General features: G+C 41.2%; 1 long non-coding RNA gene across 1 annotated transcript; it reads right to left on the reverse strand.

The window, feature by feature from the left end:
• Positions 1–2265: 2265 nt before the first annotated feature.
• LOC124280479 lies at positions 2266–17161 on the reverse strand. Its single transcript, XR_006899687.1, has 3 exons — positions 16994–17161; positions 16448–16450; positions 2266–2276 (listed from the first exon to the last, which is right to left on the reverse strand). It is a non-coding gene; the product is annotated as an uncharacterized LOC124280479 (long non-coding RNA).
• Between the last annotated feature and the right edge of the window lie 3181 nt (positions 17162–20342).

The raw sequence follows: 20342 nt of genomic DNA on the forward strand, positions 1-20342 counted from the left end.
AAAGGATGATTATTGTGAGAAAGACCGTTACAAATTGATGAACAACTGTGTGTTTGGCCGTTTCTGCAATGAATGGTCAGCAAACACAAAATAGTGTACCTGGTAACACAAAGACCCAAACTTCAAAAACTGGCCTCAAAAACAATTTCAAACAGGTTAAAATTTATTCAGAAGAGGTGGTCGCCGTTGAAAATGGAAAAAGACAAGTGTTCATTTAGATCAGCCCATCGCTGTTGGTTTTAGCATTTTGGATTTGGCCAAATATGAAATCTATGACTTTACTACAATGTGATGCAAAAGCAGTATGGACATGAACATGTTTGAATTTACTCATGACAGACACACTGAGCCTCTTTATGCAAGTCCATGCCCCTCCACGTGAACCTCCTCCTGGACCCCTATGTTTTTATAAAACAAAAATCTCCTTTTATTTGACACTTCCAATTATGCAATCCAATGACTCCAAAGGGCTTCTTTATTCGAGATCAAAACAGGAAGGTGACAGGCAAGATGAAGGATGAAGCTTGAGGTGGAAACATCGTACTTGAAATTCTGTGGACTAAAAAGTAAAATGTATTCGTTTTTTGATGAAAACAGATAAGGAACTTATTGAGAAAAAAACAATAAGAGGTATTACAAAAACAGTCATCAGAAATTTCTCAGACATAAGCTGTTTACAGAGTGTCTTTTGACAAAAGGGCTGTGTCATGTTCTTTTTTCATCTGATTCGCTCTTTCAATAACGTCTTGTACACACAGAAACAAAACAAAGTGGCTCTGACCTCCATAGACAACAAGCGTTATGTACTAGGAGGTTGGCATTCATAGTGTACCTTATGGTTATTCATCAACTGAATAGTTACAACATCTGCAAGAAAATCTTCAGCTTAAATTTCACAAACCCTAAAGGTAAGCTACATGAGTTATTATGATAATTTGGTTTAAGTGTATTTGGGTTCTGTTTTTGCGTTTTTGAAATTTAGAATGTATGTTCATGTCATTATGTTTGTATTCGCTGTTACTATGTGTGTTTGATTTATTTTACAGAATGAGCCAACCATCCTACATCTGTACAAGCTGTTATGGGTTTCTGCCAGTGGATGCAAATGGGGAAGACAGTTCGGGACTCTTCACATGTGTCTATTGCGGTGTGAAGCTCAAATATACATATCACAGGTTTCTGACACACACTGGCAAATGTGTCGTCAGGAAGAAACTGAAGACAATACGCGCCTGCACTTGTCGTCACAAGATTTATTATGACTAACTGAAGTCAAACTTGTGCAGAACTGACTTTCTCCTCAAGACATTTTTTCCAGCGGATTGTGCCATTTTGTTCCGCTGCAAGAACAAGCTTGTTGGAACACTATGTGTGACTACTTTAAGACTACAAAGAGAACAAACATGAAAATAATTGTGGACACATTGTTTATTGACTCAATGTACACACAGTTTGAGCATCAACATCATTTCAATAAAATGATTCTAATGTTTTCGATTTACTCATCCCAGGAACACCTTCAGTAGCTTTACGTTTCATAAATAAAGCATTTCTATGTGACTTTGTTTGGTCTTTCTTTTTTCTTTGAACACTTTTCATGAGATGTTTGGGCATATGTAAACGTTTTAATAGTTTAAGAAGCTGCTTATAGCCCACTGGTGAACGTCTACTTCGTGGTGACAAGATAAAAAAACGAATCAAGTTCACTATGTTTGAGTTTGCAGTACATTATTATTGTTTACCACAAGTTGTAAATTCTTATCTACGTTTAATTGTCCTTTTCAATGTTGTTTTTCACAAATAGCCACATTGACATCAATTTTCAATAGTCTTGGTAGAAGAAATGTCCTTGATTAACTGGTCAGGAACTTGAAACAGGAGTTCAGTCTTTTTTCTTGCATACAGGATTATCAGCTGGTTGTACTGAGTTAGCTATCCGTTGTGAATTGTCATCGTCTATCTCATTCGCTTTCTGTGATTGAGCTGTCTGATGAACTGTCTGTTGAGCTGTCTGTTCTTCTTGTTTGGACATCATCTCTGATAATTCTCTCTCTCGCCAGAAGAACCATAGGCTTGCTCATTTTGTACTGAGGTCAAGTAGGCTTGGTAGTTCCTTATGCAAATAGGTAAAATTGAATGGTATGCAACGATGAGCTCACGTTTCCTGCGTCTGCTGACACTCTTACTGGCTAAGATTCGAATGGCATTCTTGTGTCGTGACAGACGGCTTTTATCGTCTTCTGTTAGCTGTATGTTTCCAACAAGAATATTATACACTAGTGTAATAATTGACATGAACTGTTCAGATGAAGTATGAGTCAGCATGGCTTTTCTCTGTGCAGGATTAGCTTGTGCTAACACCGATAAGAAAGTGACATGTATTTCTAGTAGTCCACTCATGTTGATGCTTTAGGGTAGCTGTTCCGCTTTAAAATGATAGGGTTACTGTTGGAGCAGGTTTTTATCTCATCATCTATGCTTCCTTGATTTACCTTTGATGCTGCTATCATATTGATATAGTCACAGTGAGGAGACAATTTAAAATGTTCTGACAGTGGATCATCTTCAACTATCCATTGAGAGGCACAAAGTTTACACTTAAAACAGTAGACTTTATCAGACTTCCCCGTGTAAATAAATCCAGCTTCAGCCATTGATTTTTGGTGACTGTTTCAGTTGAATGGGCCAACTGTTGACAGATCTTAGTCTGTCGCTGTATTTTCTCCATAAATAGAAGTATATGTTACAGCAACACAATCTGCCTCCGCAACAAAATCACCAAACCGTCCACAAGTATCCATACCTCTGTGTTCAGGTTGAAGGGATGCAAGTGAAATGATGTGTTATGGTTGTATTTTCTGTATTCATAGGGTTAAGACTGTGGCAGGTACACAGTACACATCTCATCAGGGAATATTCCTGGGTATCTACAACAAGATACCCAAATTTTTTTTACCACTTACAGCATCATGAAATTATCACGGTAAAATATTTACTCTGTGCTGGAAATATCTGTGATGCTAAAAATTTTATTGGAGGGTTGGACAATAACACAAAATAATGTGTATTTATTGACTGGGTTCTTGCATATTCACCTCTTGGATAGATACTTTGCATTAGATTTATGCTGTCAATCCTAAATGATGCGAGAGCATGGTATACAGATCTAAATACACTGGACTTTTACAAATGTCTTGCATAAAATCATCAAAAATAATCAAACATCGTTGATCCGATTCCAAAGAATTTGATTTCAGTTCTTCTTCTGTAGGTAGACTGTTTTGAAAGCGAATAATTAAAACTGTTCTCTCCAAGTCTGAGAAAATTTCTTGCCACACGACATAACAATACACAATCAAGTTCGGTGGATGATCAAACATGGTGTTGGCTTGTTTTTATGAGACGGGCAGTCCAAACGGTTTTACCACTAGAGGATCCACCTACCACCCATATGGTCGTAGGCGTTTTGAAAGGCAACGGACAAGTATTTTCTTCTTCCATGATGTATCTTGGTTTTGTGCTCAGTACACAACGGAGTTAAATCACTAATAGCGCAAGTATTTATGAACAACAAACAATAATACTTTAGTCTAAACTATTTTTATTCTATTTTTCTATTTTGAAATTATTTTCACATGTTAAATATCATACATGAATTTCATTATTCACAAGTAAAACAGGAAGGAGTACAATATTTGAAGTACTGACAAACATATTGTGATATAAAATTGTCATTCCAGATGAAGTGTTTAACATCAAACTGGTGGAAAAAATGGTGAAAACTCCACTTTGCTTTAAATTTACATAACAAATAATACAAGCAATACAGTCCACATACATTTGAATCTACAGATAGTATCCGTTCACCATTGTGCAAGTATGATTGAACATAAGACGTTAGATAACTATCAAATACAGCATCAATCGGTTCAGCTAAACTATCAAACAGTTCTGCTCTATTTCCTTTGAAATACATAGCAACCCAGTGACGGCCTTTCTTTTGACTGAAGTCTGTATTTACAATAAGTCCAACCCCTCTTCTTATCATAGAAGATTTGAGTACAGGCAAAGTATCTTTAGCATACACTCCCAGAGCTTGATAGCTTGAAGACATGAAAGTGAGTCAGAAAAGATTATATATTGTTGATATTTAGGGTGTTTTTTAATATATTTTAAGGCTGTTAATATGGTGTTTGCTTCTGCTGTAAAAAAATAGAGCTGTTATCTGGTAAACGAGAAAGAGATTGTTTTATAGTGAGTGGTGAGTGAGTGAGTTATGATTTAACGTCACATCGGCAATATTGCAGCCATATCGTGACGAGAAATGTTTTATATAAATAATAAATCAAAGTTGCTAAAGAATCAGTCAGCGAAAGGACTGTAAAATAACTAGAGTATCACAGATGGAGTCTAAAACTAGCATGAACATGTAAAACTATTTTATTTACGAAGACAATACAATATAAAAACGGGCTATAGATCGCCAACAACTGAAGGTAGATCACCATACTAGGAACCATGGGGACTTACATTACTTTGCTACCTGCATGGACCCTAGTTGGATTTACACCATCCCTTCAACCATTGGCGACAAGATTGTTTATATAGATCAATGACAGTGGCACAGGCCACTGCGCCACCATCCTTCGACCCATCTGTTAATAAGGATTTATATGCATTATATTTACTTTTTAATTGATTATATTCTTGTTTATATTGTAATTCGTTAGTTTCTTTTAAATGTTTTAATGTTAGGTCAACTTGTGGCCTAACCAATTGCCAAGGAGGAGAAGAAAGAAGACGGGGCCAGCGTCAAGGTGGTTTGCCGGTATACTTTAATGGAACAAGACAGTATGATGGCACCTTTGAATGCGTCTACTGTAAGACAGTGTTAAAAGACACATATATGAGGCGTCTGACGCACACCAGCAAGTGTCAAGTCAGAAAAAAAGGTGTTGATCTTCAGATGCTGTTGTGAGTGGACATGTGTCAGAACTTTTCACGTTGAGCATTGATGCACGGACCTTACAACATGCGCGCTAAATTGTGTTAAATGGACACATGAGTGTTTTTAGTATGATATAATCCACTACTGAAATGTGCATTGGTGTAATTCAGGTGAAGACATTCACCTAAACCCAGTGACAACATGGTGGGTTAAGACATTCAAACTGAATGGAGGGATAAAGTGTGGACATATCCGTGCAGATAAACTCGTTTGCAAGAGATTTTAGTATAATATCGTTCACTAGTGGAATAAAAATCTCAATATATGGATTGTCTTAGTTGCATTTTAACGTTAGGTTCGGGGTTTTTCTTGAAAAAAACAAAACAAACATTGCAACAGTTTAGATTACTCCCTGTCAAATGTAAACTTGACATGGTTTGTCCATACATCATAGTTTAAGACACTATTTGGTAATGTTACACTATTGTGCATAGAATAATATCACCATATTATTCTCAGTGGACGAGAAACTATAACAAACAAACAAAGCTATAAAACAACCTGGAATTTTCGGCCAGAACAAATAAATAATTAACTTACCTCTCTCAGCACTGCTAGCTGTCGCGCTCTGTGTATGAAACTGGCATATGGTCACGCTGGACAGTATCACGGATTAACGAGCTGAGCTCCAGACAACTGTGACCCCAGGCTGACCAACTGTACAATGCCGCCCTGCCACAAACAGGGTAATATCTCATAGTAATGACTCGCCTGTCCACTGGAGGTAGCATAGACGGTTCAAAAACAGCAGTAACTCCAGACTTAACAAGGGACAATGGCACATCCCCTGTCCACTGGTGGCATGATGGACGGACAGAAATCTGCTTATAAGGACCCACTGTGCAGTGGTCAGAGAGACTCGCCTCGACCGCCTCAAGGAGTACATCTCCCTCTAGGAGCAGCATCTAGCCAGCCAGCCGCCCTGTGCTCTACGCTCTGCTGATGTTCCTGACCCCCCTCGAGCCCTGCTGTCTGCCACGCCTTCCTGCAGCTCTGAATAAAACCTGATCACCTTCCTTTGCTGTGCTTGTGTTCTTGTTCTGCCCGTGCAACTCTGTTACACGAAGGGACGAGACACTTGATTTGAATGCCGTGACCCGGATCTGAAGACCAGGAGTTCGTGCAGCATCGGTGAGTAACTAAGGTTGTTTGTATCTTCACTACGAAATGGCAGCTCCGGAATTAGGAGAATTTTTACAGGGAATTGCAGGGCAAATCACGGGGCAACTTTCAAATTTGTCAGCAGCGTTAGGAGCTCAGGGCATTGCTAGTGCTGTACCAAATTTCCAAGGAGAACCATCCTCCTTCCGTCAATGGGTTGGTCAATAGAAAAATGGGCTATTCTGACTAATGCTAATGATAACCAACGCAAACTAATTGCTTTCCAAAGTAGTTCAGGGACCGTTAGCGATTTCATACAAAGGTATATGAATGATCATGATCAAGCCACTTGGGCAGCATTAAAAACAGAATTAGCTCAAAGATTCGCTGAAATTACGGATGCTCAGCATGCTTTCATGTTACTTAGATCTATCAGACAGATGTCAGGAGAAAGTGTGCAAATGTTTGCAGAACGCCTACTCAATTTAGCTGAGGAAGCTTATGCAGGATTAGGCCAGGCTGGGAATGGGGCGGCAGTAGAAAGGCAACTGGTAGGATTTTTACTGACGGGTTGGCGTATGATTACCTCAAGAAAAAGATTATGAGAGAAAATCCAAACAATTTGGCAGCCGCTGTAACGTCGGCAACACAGGAACAAAATCTTAGGGCCCGTTTTGACCTTAGGCTAGGCAAACAGGGTAGGACAGAACCTCTTTCTCGTAGGACAGAACCATCCCCCCGTAGGCGTAGTGACTCTGTATCACCAAATAGGCATTGGGGCAACAATCACAATAGACAGGAAGAAGCAATGGATGTCAGTCATTTCAGGCCACAACCTCGTTGTCATAACTGTAATAAACCAGGTCATAAAGCTAGGGAATGTCGTCAGCGTAGGATTGTAAATGGTGTCTCCCAACAAGCTATGTCTCCCCCCTCCAGATCCAGACAGATCACGTGTTGGCACTGTAATTTACAAGGTCATATCAGAGCAGACTGTCCAACACTCCGTAGGACACGCCGTCCTAGTCCCAAACCTCAGCGTAGAGTCAGATTCACAAACACTAGTACGGAGAATTCTTTAAACTAGACCCTCTTCCTCAACGAGAAGCCATTGAGGAAGAAACTGACCCTGAAACGTTTTCAATCAATCTAGCTGGTAGACCAAATTCTTGTAGCATAAAGATAGGAAAGCAGAAGTTTAGATGTTTAGTGGATTCAGGCGCGGAAGTATCGATCATACATAGAAGAGTATTTGAGTCATTAAAAGGGGTCAAGTTAGAAAAAAAGAAAGTAGCCTTGCAAGGGGTAAATGGGAATTCATTGATAGTAGACGGAAGTGCTAAAATTCAGTTTAAACTCCGAGGTCTGTCCCTTGAACACAAATTTTATGTCGTCAGCAACATGAATCATAATGTTATCCTTGGACATGATTGGTTGACAGAAGCTGGTGTTAGGATATATTTCGACCTAGGTAGTATGAGAATAGGCAAAACTTACATCCCTTTAGAAGAAGACATCCATATCTCATCACTTGTTAGAGCAGCAGCTAGAGTGACCTTGGCCCCTCAGAGTAGGTATGTAGTAAGGGCAAAGGTCAAGAACAGAAGATAATGTAGGAACAAGCCAAGAGTATCAGTTTACCGCACTAGAAAGAGGATATGTAAGTAATGAATCAGGACTTTTGGTTAGTAATAGCGTAGTTAAGGTTGACAAGAAACAAGACCTCCCTGTTATGATAGTGAACAATACCAACCGACATATTAGGCTTAAAAGAGGCTGTCTACTTGGTAAGATAGTAAGCCAAGCATCTGAAAATGTAGTTAGCCTGACGGACTTGTTAGATAATGACAAAATTCCGTTGACAACCAAAGAAGACATTGACTTAGCTTCAGAGAATCAGGTTGACATTCAGAAACTCATTGACAGCAATTTGGACTTATTCGCCACAAATGACATGGACTTAGGGCATACTGATACGGTTCGCATGAAGATAGACACCGGCGACCACCCCAATCAAAAGAGACCCTACCGAACTCCCCTGACCAAACGTCCCATTGTAGACAAGGCCATCAATGAAATGTTAGACGCTGGCATCATTCAAAGATCTCGATCTCCCTATTCCTTTCCGATAGTAGTTATTCAAAAGAAAGATGGTGGAAATAGATTCTGTGTGGACTTTAGAGCGTTGAATAAGATTACCCGTCCTGTGAGCATCCCTCTACCGTTAATCGACGATATTCTAGTTCAATTAGGCGAAGCGAGGTACTTCACGACTCTGGATTTAAAGTCAGGATATTGGCAGGAGTTTTGATGGATGAGAAGGATAGAAGACTGCTTTTGCGTGCCATAGGGGACTCTTTGAATTCTTTGTAATGCCGTTTGGATTGCGTAACGCCCCCTCGATCTTCGTAGAATTGATGAACATTGTACTAGAAGACATGGAAGCATTTGCCCTAGCGTACTTAGATGACATTCTAATTTTTTCAAAGACCCGGGTGAACATATTCAACATATTCAGGCGGTATTTGACAGGATCAGGCAACATTCCTTGAAACTAAAACTGTCCAAGTGTAGCTTTGCCAAACAGGAGACCAAGTACCTGGGATTCGTGATCAGCGATCAAGGGATCAAGCCGGATGGAGACAAGGTCAAGGCGATCCGAGAGATGAGTTCCCCAACTTCAGTGAAGGAGGTCAGAAGTTTCATTGGTATGTGCAGCTACTACCGGCGTTTTATTCCCAACTTCTCCAAGATCGCCGAGCCCATGATTCAACTCACAAGGAAGTATGCCAGGTTTGTGTGGTCTGACAAGTGTGAACAAGCGTTTAGGTTTTTGAAGCAGAGCCTGACAGCTGTACCATTACTGACATACCCGAACACCAACCGACCCTATGTACTCTACACTGATGCCAGCGACAACTGTGTTGGCGCCTGTCTCACCCAACTTCACCCGGCTGACGATGGAAGCACCGAGGTAGAGAAGCCAGTCCACTTCCTGTCCCACAAACTGTCCGACACCCAAAGCCGTTATTCGACAATTGAGAAGGAAGCGTTCGCCATCCACTACGCCCTGCAGAAACTGGACCACTACCTCCCACAATGCCAACTTCGTCATCAAGACGGACCACAAACCACTGAAGTACCTGTTGGAGTCACCAATGCAGAACAGGAAGGTGCAGCTCTGGGCCTTGAACATAGCAGGATACAACTGTCAGATAGAATACATCGCTGGGACAACCAACACCGTCGCTGACCTATTATCCAGAGTCCCGGACAGAAACAACTTGACACAAGAGCAAGCTGAAGAAGAGACAGAGACAGAGATTGAACTTGGCCGGACCTAAGAACGCTTTGGAGGTCAACGTGATTGATTCAAGCCATGGATCCCTCAAAAGACTACGCCAGTTGTGAGCCTCCAGAGTCTAAGGATAACCACAAGCCCGCCACTTCATATGGTACCCTCGACATGAAAACTGAACAAGCCAAGGACCAATCAATTCAAGGGATCAAGGAACAGCTGAACCAAGGACAAGGTGACAAGGCCTCTTTGAAGAGATACATGTTGATAGACGGACTACTATACTTCATCAGTGAAGTGGACGACGAGCCTAACCCGAGGTTGTATATTCCTGAACATCTGCAGCCAATGGTGGTCAAGCAATATCATGATGAAAATGGACACATGGGCATTGACAAGACATTTGATGCCATCAAGGTGCGGTACTACTGGCCGAACTTATACAAAGGTCTGTACTCCTATGTATCCAGATGTGTCACTTGCCAAGCTGCGCACCATGAAGAAGCAGAAGCCACCCCTACAGGAAGCGGATACGCCGCCATACCCCTTTGCCAAGCTCAGCATGGATCTTAGCGGTCCTTACCCCACCACGCTCTCGGGAAACCGTTACATAATCAGCTTTGTGGACCACTTCAGCGGATGGCCAGAAGCATTCCCAGTACCGGACAAGACTGCGGAAGCGGTGGCCCATCTGCTCATCGAGGAAATCTTTCAGCTATGGGTCGATGCTGCAGCTCCTGACAGACAACGGCTCCGAGAACTGCAACCGTGTGGTAAGAGAAACACTAACAGCCCTAGGCATTCATCATGTGACCACATCCTATTACCATCCTCAATCCAATAGCCGAGTCGAACGTTTCCATAGAACACTTCATGATGTGCTAGCCAAGAAATTAGATGACAATCTGACAACTTGGGATCTTCACTTGAACCAAACGCTAGCTGCCATCAGATTCAACATCAGCGAATCCACCAAGTGTTCACCTTTCTTCCTCCTGTACAACCGAGATGTGGTGTTGCCACTAGACAATTTATTGCAACCCAGGCGAAAGTACCAGGGGAAGACGAACACAAGATGGCCCTACAACAACAACACAAGTCGTTTGTTCTGGTCCACAGGAACATGAAGAAAGCCAAGCGTCGACAAAAGCCAAGTATGCAGATAGGAACAGCAAGCCAATCCGCATCAAGGTTGGAGACCCAGTATATTATAGGTTTCATCAGCGCAAGAGCAAGCTACAGAACAGATGGAAACCATTCTACCGTGTCATTGATCAAACGTCACCAGTAACATTACATCATCCCGAAACCAGCTTGACGGGACCACCACCAAGGCACATGCTGAACACCTACGCATAGCTGACATTGATGAATGGCATCCCCTAAGACTAAAGATGGGCGAACCAAGAGAAAAAGCACTTATGTAGTTTCCCCATCCGATTCAAGCTCTGACGAAGACCACCCACAACCACGTGACCCCTTGAAGCGAATTGCTAAACGCTATCGTAGGGAGAGATCAGATTCAGAGGATGAAGATAATATCCCTTAGCCGAATTAGCTAAAAAGATTGAGAAACAGTAAGCAAGATAATTACAATAGTAACTCTGACACCCCTCTGACCACCCTCTGACGAACAATCTGACGCTGACCCCACCTAGTGACGAACCAATGGACATCGTGAACACGGTGAACAGTGTTCAGACTAATGAGTCTGAAAGAGACCTGAAGGTCAAGACCCTTCTGAAAGCCGTAGCCAGCTTATTATAGGGCTTCGTAATAAGACTGGAGACAGGTTAACTTAATGCATAATCATATATGGTCTGTTTGTTTTATTTTACCATTACCTAATTATTGACTCAGGTATGTGTAACGTCCTATTCCATCCCCAGGTCAAGTTCTTTCTCATTACTAAGGTAATAGTTGACCACAGGCATTATATAAGGACGATACGACAAGACGGACAGATAATAATGATTGCAAACTATGACCCTACGGCATTAACTTACTTGAATTAAGTAGGGACTGGCTATGTGACGAAGTAATCCACGGACCACGGACTATTAAATCTCTCTCAACTGACCTGGCGACATTACGGACTTGGATTAGATCAGAATAGAGGCTGACGACTGGGAATTATGTAATTATGACAATATATCTATATATATTTTTTTTTTGCTTCATTGCAAGAACACAACATGAGTGTTCTCCTACTATTATTGTTTGGCATAGCCAGCAGTGGTACTATGATGTATGAGAGCGTGATTTTTCAAAAGCTTAATGATATCGACTACTACGATCAAAGTGGACACTTACTTTGGTAATTGACTTAGAACCATACTATGCCTTCATGAAAAAATGTCGTAATGACATTGGAACTGTGACCTTTGTTCTACGTGATTTGATTCAGAAACATTTGGGTGTCAAGGCACCAAAAATAATTCACTTGTTTACTAAATTAGACGCAGATGCAGTTAGTCTCAACAATACCCTGACAGCATTAGGTAACAATTTTAACGAATATCAGCGACTGACCAGACCCAAACGATCAGTGTTACCTTTTGTGGGAAGAGCTTTAAGTTTTTATTTGAAGGTACGGTTTCAGAAGCCGATTTGTCTGGCATAAAACGAAATGTTCAAAACTTAGCAAATAACCAAGAGCGCTTATCTCATGTAGTAGGCGAAAGTCTCACTATTCTAAATACCTCCCGGGTAGAAATAGCTGGAAACAGGAATAAGATAAATGAAATTCTCGGAAAATTACGCTCTGTGGACAGACAGATAAGCAATATAGCATATGTTAAATATACGTATCATAAATTTAGAATGGGCCACAGCCACGTATCTCAAATTGAATTAGCAATCCAAGAAATAAGGGACACTGTTCATCTTCTAACAGGTTATCTAGAGCATATCAATTACAACTAAATATGTTATCGTTAGGACACATGTCCCCAAGTACTATTACCCCAACATCATTATTGACCATTCTGAGCGGCGTTAAAGGTACATCTACCCCCACGATTCAAACTTCCAGACGAGCCTAACGAAGCCCTTTGGGATTACTATAAACATTTAAAATGTAGCACTATTCTTTACGACGACAAAATATTGGTCCTTGTTAATGTACCTTTTGGATATTAATGGACATTTCAGAAATTTACAGAGTTCACAATCTACCCGTCCCAATCACTATTAACGAGATCAATAAGCAGGCAACAAATTCAGTTCACAATATGTTATCCCAGTATAGATTAGAAACAACATTGATCGCCGTAAACGCTAAAGCGTACCCAGTACTTACTGCTAAAAAGAATCAGAAAGCAATACTTGCACACACCCTATGTCTAAATATTGTTTTATCGAAAGTCGGTATACCCCATCAATTTGAGTCAATTGTGCGTTGTTGCCTTGTTTGCCCAAAATGCGGCCAAAGTAAAACTATTTTTGTGATACAGACGTCCGACCTCGGGCCTTGTTGCCACAGGCAACCTATATATAAAGGGTCAATGGGCTATTGCCAGTACAGATGTTTCAGTATTTACAGTTGTGTGTAAGGAAGATGTAAGACAAACTAGAACCCTCACTGTAAAGCCCCCATTAGGCCTAATAAGATTAAATGAAACATGTTCTGCCTCAATAATCATCTAACGTTATTACCCTATTATCACCGTGAAACGTACCATGCAGTAAATGATAATTTTCAGAATTTAATCAATAGCAGCTAATATCTCGAAATACTAATGCTGGAACAACTGCGTATACATTTTAATAATTTGACTTTCGGCTAAAGTGCCTGGGCGCCGCTTAAGGACGTTAAATACATTCCTATGAACCACCTGGTACAACAGTTACGGGATATAGATACCACTATGGTCGAGATGGATACAGGGCCTGTAACACATTGGGAATATTTTCTGGCAGTAATAGTGATTATCGTAGCAATGCTAGGGAATAGTAATGTATAGAAAATTTCTCGAACCTGGCTTGCCAAACTAGTAGGTGGTAGAACACAACCTGACGTTACATCCGATATGGAGATGGTACCGGTCAACACGGAGGAAGGTCGCGAGTAACACTTTCAGACAGCGAGTAGCGTCTGCGCCCTCCTACCGGATGGAGAGAAAGCAGAGGACCCCGGCGGTCTACAGCGGCGCCGGTTATCCGTCATCTCTATCCTGGACTCGACTCCTCTCCACGGGAGCAATAAGGACATCCATCCAGGGACGAACGGATGACAGCCACAGGTTGCACTGAGATGAACATGATACTGATGTTAAAAGGACCCTGCGTGCTAGAAGGGGCCCGACCCGAAATAAGCCAAGTGTTGCTTGACTCTCATGCTTTCCAAAACCTTCGGACTTATTCTTGGTGTGTACATATTACTAGCATCCTAATGTGTGTATGAAGATGTATCTAACGTTATAAAACTCTGGGTGCTTTGCAGCCCTGGTGAAGAGTAGGCCTGGCGTAGCGGTAGCCTATAGCGCCCTAAAGTCTAATGGACCTATCTTTTGAAATGTAAATTCCTCCACTGTGTGTTACTGTTGTTATCGGTAACAGTGCCCTACGAGCTGTGGTAGGCCAATCACAACTGAGCCAAGTGATCGCGCGGTTCACCACGTCTTGGAATCCTCGGACTCAGTTTGTGTGTAAATATTCAGCATGTGTGTAACTGTGTCATCATTATAACTGGGACCCTTCCCCTGTCAACGGATCCTGGAAGAGGAGGCAATATGTCGACCTGCTCCTTGTATAACAAAACAACAATACCAGTGTATGTGTGTGTTATGTTGGTGTGTTTTACTAGTAGCGCTTCCATGAGCAGTAACGCCTGAATTGTTGCCTCCACGGCGAGCGCCCGATAGCAGGTGGACAGCTCTGACTATACATGATACTATGTTGGTAATGGGAACTATATATCGTATATTTTGGGTGAACAGGAATTGGACTATTAAACCAGGAACTGAAATCACAACGCATGGGACATCCTCTAGACGAACATTTCACGCCTAAATAATTGGTTCCCCAATGATTTTAAAAGTGTGGGGCAGAGTGTTACACTATTAGATTGTGCATAGAATAATATCACCATATTATTCTCTCAGGGGACCGAAACTATAACAAACAAACAAAGCTATAAAACAACCTGGAATTTTCGGCCAAGAACAAATAAATAGTGCTTACACTCTCTCAGCACTGCTAGCTGTCGCAGCTCTGTGTATGAAACTGGCATATGGTCACGCCGGACGGTATCACGGATTAACGAGCTGAGCTCCAGACAACTGTGACCCCAGGCTGACCAACTGTACAATGCCGCCCTGCCACAAACAGGGTAATATCTCATAGTAATGACTCGCCTGTCCACTGGAGGTAGCATAGACGGTTCAAAAAACAGCAGTAACTCAGACTTAACAAGGGACAATGGCACCTTCCCTGTCCACTGGTGGCATGATGGACGGACAGAAATCTGCTTATAAGGACCCACTGTGCAGTGGTCAAGAGAGACTCGCCTCGACCGCCTCAAAGGAGTACATCTCCCTCTAGGAGCAGCATCTAGCCAGCCAGCAGCCCTGTGCTCTACGCTCTGCTGATGTTCCTGACCCCCTCGAGCCCTGCTGTCTGCCACGCCTTCCTGCAGCTCTGAATAAAACCTGATCACCTTCCTTTGCTGTGCTTGTGTTCTTGTTCTGCCCGTGCAACTCTGTTACAGTAATAGCGAATGAATTGTATCAGCTTAACTCCCCGCTAAACAGTTTGAGGGTAGAGAGGAACCGATGTGGAGCAGAAAGACAGTTGATATTGTGCTGTATGTAACGTAGGGATAGAAAATGATATTCATTTTACACCTAATATGTACTTGTTATCATGAATTTACGACAGAAATACACACCAGACCATTTTCTTGGAAAACAACACCTACAAACATAAGTAGGGGTAGGTGAAATATGACAGTCAGGGTTTTATGACTGGTTAGGTTTTGGGTTAGGTCTTTGGTGAAACCATAGGTTACATCAAAGCCGATGGTTAGGGTTTCATGATAAGGTGTTTGGTAAGACCATAGGTTAGACCCAACGATGATGGTAAGGTATTTGGTGAGACCATATATGTTAGACCCAAACATGGCGGATAAGTGTTTGGGTCAGACCCTCAGGTTAGACCCAAATAACACAGTTAGGGTTTTGGTAAGACCATAGTGTAGACCTAAAGATGGCAGTTATGCTTTTTGGTGAGACTATAGGGTTAATCCCAAAGATGGCAGTTAGGCTTTTGGTAAGACCATAGGTTAGACCCAAAGATGTGAGGTAGGGTTTTGGTCAGACCATAGGGTTAGACCCAAAGATGACAGTTAGGTTTTGGGTCAGGATTTTGGTTAGACATGAATTGTGAAAAATCAGCAGCCATGCAAAAACAGTTCATGTGCTTATAGGTTTCAGTAACCTGGAAACATTTCGCTTTAAGGCTTCCCATAGCTTCTGTCTGGGATAGGGTTAGGGTAAAGGCTTGGCAGTTAAGGAAACGGTTTACATAGAGAGGGTTGAAAACACAATTGTATGCTGGATTGGACTGATTTGAACATAGCTTAGTAATATATTGCAGTGAGGTATGTGCAGAGGAAACAGATTCCATCAGATATATCTTGTGTTTGTGGTGAGCCGAATCATCAGTGAGTGAGTGAGTTAAAATTTAGCGTCCAACATCGGCAATATTTCCCAGCCATACCGTCACGAGAACAATTAATTTTATGCAAGAGTAAGCAATGAGTAAACGAACATATATTCTACGATTAAAATAGTAGTAGGTTTAAATTTACTTTGAATGTTTTGGGACTTACATACCCTCTCAGGAGGACAATAATCTTCACGCTACTTCGACCCCCTTTGAGGGTACAGCCACTAACAATCTAAGTTACTAATCAAATCTACCAATAATTAAAATACATATATGTACAGAACATCTTATTCAAAAATCGTTCATTAAATCAATTTCTTTTAGAAAAACAATAATTAAATGAAAATTAACAGTGGTAAAAGATCCTTAACTGTCTTCACATTGAAGTATTTATCCCTTATGATGGGAATTTAACACAGTCAAGCAGGACATGCTTGACCGTGGTTCTCTCATCACAAAGGGATACAAAACGGAGGATCCTCACCTTTCAATAGGTACGCATGAGTGTATCTAGTGTGGCAAATGCGACATCGTCGCATGATGAGCCTCTTCAAATCTGGACTGACAACCCAAGTAAGTGTAAACCGATATAGGGTTTTATTTCATGTAATTTATTGATACCTACTTAGATTGTCCCACTTCTTCTGCATCAGATCACGGATGTTAGTTCTAATAAGCAGCTTTGTAATCAGAGTATGGGATCAGAAGTGGTGTCACAGATTTGTTGAGTTCTCACCTTAGCAGCAAGATCAGCTATTGTGTTCCCAGAGATGAAATGGGTAACCTACAAAGACGATGTCGCATTGGCCAGTAAGCAAGCTCATTAATGCAATTCAATAATTTCTAATAGAAAGTGTATGTGTACAAGAATGATTTTTTAATAGCCTGAAGACACGAAGAGAATCTGAAAATATGACATATTGTTTATATTTAGGGTGTTTATTAATATATTTAAGAGCTGTTGATATGGCATTGGCTTCTGCTGTGTGAAAATAGAGGCTGTTATCTGGTAGTCGAGAAAGAGATTGTTCTGGATCAATGACAGTGGGCACAAGCCACCGCGCCACCATCCTTGAACCCATCTGTAAATAAGGATTTATATGTAGTACCTTTTTCTTTTTAATTGATTATATTTCTTGTTTATATTGTTATCTCGTTAGTTTCTTAAAGGTTTAGTCAGTCTTAAGGTTGAGGCCGAACCATGATGCCAGGCCTCCCATAGAGGAAGATAATACTTGTGTTTTGTTGTACATGCGGCAAACGCTCACGCATGAGGATTGGTCCATTGTCGTCTCAGCCTTGATGTGATCCTTACAATGAAAAAGGTGTATAATGTCAAAAGAGAGGTTGGAGGAGATGTTGGTATTGTATGTATATAATGAGTGATGGTAAAGGTACAGCTTATTTATTATTTTTTTATTACATCAATTGTTTACATTCACCAAAGACCCACGGAGTTGTGATCTCCAGTCTCACATTGGTCTCTCTCTAGGTTCATGCACGAACATTGGTCATATCTATGCCATCCTCTTTTTCTCCCCTACCAGGTGTCCTGATGGACGAATTTTGTTTTAAAATCATATTGTGGAAACATTTTAGAGAACAACACAAGCATTGCTGCTTCAATAGAGTGTCACATTCATGTTCAATGACATTTTCCTGACAATTTGTTTTCACTATTTTTTCAGAATATTCTCCCATCACCATTCTTTGCTAGACCATATTATTGTTTGTTGACCTGTTGGGCTTTTTTTGGCTGTGAAGCCTATAATAGAATAAATGAAAATTAATTCTTTAAAGATTTAATGCCAGTTTGTGTAAAAGCGGACCTATTATACAGCATTTAAAATCCCATCCTTCTTCGATGTTTTTGTTTGAAAAAGGAATGATTAATTTTGCAGGTTTTATTAACCAAAGATCTGCCTTAAAACAATTTGATGGGATTGGAAACAAATCCCGGAGACTCGATGAGCTTTGTCGCCAGACACTGCTATTTCAAGGAAGTGATCTCAACACAATGATATAGCTGATAGGATTGAGCATTCGACTTTCAATCACTAATAACGATGGCATTGCAGTAAAATATTATCAAGATATTGCCAACTATTGTTCATAAATATTGTTCAAAGATGCATATGTTTGGAGTGCGAAGACGTTTGTCAAATTTGTCAATTTTATGGTTTAACATTGTGGAGTTGCTTTTCCATTACCGGTGAATTAAGCCTTTTAGACATAATGTGTTGTTGGTTAACTAATTTATGCCTTTTGTTTCCCTCCATCTGACGGGCTGACCCAAAAAACTACTTTTCATTTGATTTAGGCACATGTTGTCTTAGTCAAGCGTAATCCGCGATGATGATTTGTGTCAGTTGAACATTTGACATGTGTTTTATAATCCGCGAGGTACCCTGTCGTCGGTATGTAAGACCATGATTACAATTCATTCGACCCAGCTCTTCACACATCTGACTTCGTTCATTTTTTGGTAAGACCCTTTTTGTGCTCTCTTGTAATTCAACTTCTCTTACATGTCAGTTTTATCAGCTGCTTGGCCTTCCCAAGTTCTTCTTAGTCAAGTTTCCTGCTTCACGACCACTTCTTTCGGTTTAAACTTTACTGTCGCTTTAATCTTTACACAGTCATCTCAATCTGGAAATAATGCGGGCTTTTAAAGGATGTCAACCTTTTTGAGTGGCTGGCATGCAATGAGATTTCTGGTGATTGGTGATGTCATTCAGGAGTTAAGCTGCCTTGGTGAAGACTCAGCCCTTATAGCGAAGACACCCCAGACCGCGGACCACTATTGCCCTGTCCCCGTTATTTCCAATTTCTCTCGCTTTTTGGCGGGTAGTCGCTTTACTTGGCAGGGTTACTGTCTTATAGTGTAAGGAGTTACCGCACTCATGGATGATATCCTTTTGGGCAGGTTTCAATCCTTGCGCCAGTATTTCAAAAGGCGCCTAATCTTTTTATGGTTTGCGTTCAGACGACTATATCACGCCCCAATCCATTCTGTAGAATGGCCACTTAGGATCAATGCGAGGCAGGGAGGCTATGCCCGATATACCGAACATTCTTTGCTAATTTCGGTGGCTTTTCAGAAATGGAATATGAGGTACTGCCAGGGTGTCACATATTACAACACGTATCAGGTGCGTTGGCGTTTCCACGCCCCCAAAGTGGTCAGTAATGGTTGAGAGAGAACAAGGGACCGACACGAGAGGTGGCTTAAACAGTCCCATTATTGATTTCTCTGTAAAGTCAAATTACGAAGCAGCGGCGCGCCGGTAAAGGCCCCTTCCTTGTTGCTTTGCAACTTAATTCATGCCGACTTCGCACTCCGATTCCTGGCTGTATGCCGTTATGGTGATTAGCCGCGCACGGCTTTTGTGTTGCTTGGCCAATTTTGCTCCTATATTGGAGGCCGAGTCTGCGTTACCCGGCATCCGACTGGCTGATTCGCCCGCAAAGTTACGGCATGCCTTCAGCGGTTATTTGCACAACTCACGCCATCCCGTTACTCTTCCTCGATGTTTTGGGGACCAGTCCGCCAACCCCCTTGCTTACGAGGGCGCTGGCCCCACCACACTCCGTAACACCATCCTATACGTAAAGTCTGTGCTACAACTCTCTCCCTGCTGGCAGCTGTCCCCTCCAAAGCACAGCCACACATCTCTACGTCAGCACCCTTATTGTCCTGATGACTCCTCTTAGTCATCAGCTTCTGAAAAGCTTGAACGGACATTATGGACTCGTTATTGTTGAATTGAATACCGTCCTTCTTCGTCCATTGTCTATCGTCGGTCTCTCTTTGTTGAGTACTTCTTACCAATCGGATCTTATTGCCGAATCTTCTTCTCGGGTGATGGCGGTTTCATATGGTTTCACGTTTTGCAATTCATATGTTGTATTCTTTGATTATTGAGTAACTTGTGATATGGCTTCATGTTCCAGTATATTAACCTGTACCTATATCTCTGCTTGTTCATGTGTCCATGTATACACCTGGCGAACAAACAAATTTTGTTCTTTAGTAGATTTACGTATCTTGTTTCAATGTATGTTCTCAGTCCATCACATAGTCATCTATGTTTGTTAACGTTCTTGTTGTTTTAAACTGCAAAGACTTTACTTTGAATGTTGTGAGTAATAGCTCCTATTTTAACCTATTACAGGTATTACAGATGTCGTCCATGGTTAAAATGCAACATTTGATTCACATATTTATTGATGTCATGTTACATGGGTATCAGAGGGAATATTCAT

The sequence above is a fragment of the Haliotis rubra genome, unplaced genomic scaffold (assembly GCF_003918875.1).
Source record: "Haliotis rubra isolate DU_JTF1 unplaced genomic scaffold, ASM391887v1 Scf2682, whole genome shotgun sequence".
Taxonomy (NCBI): domain Eukaryota; kingdom Metazoa; phylum Mollusca; class Gastropoda; order Lepetellida; family Haliotidae; genus Haliotis; species Haliotis rubra.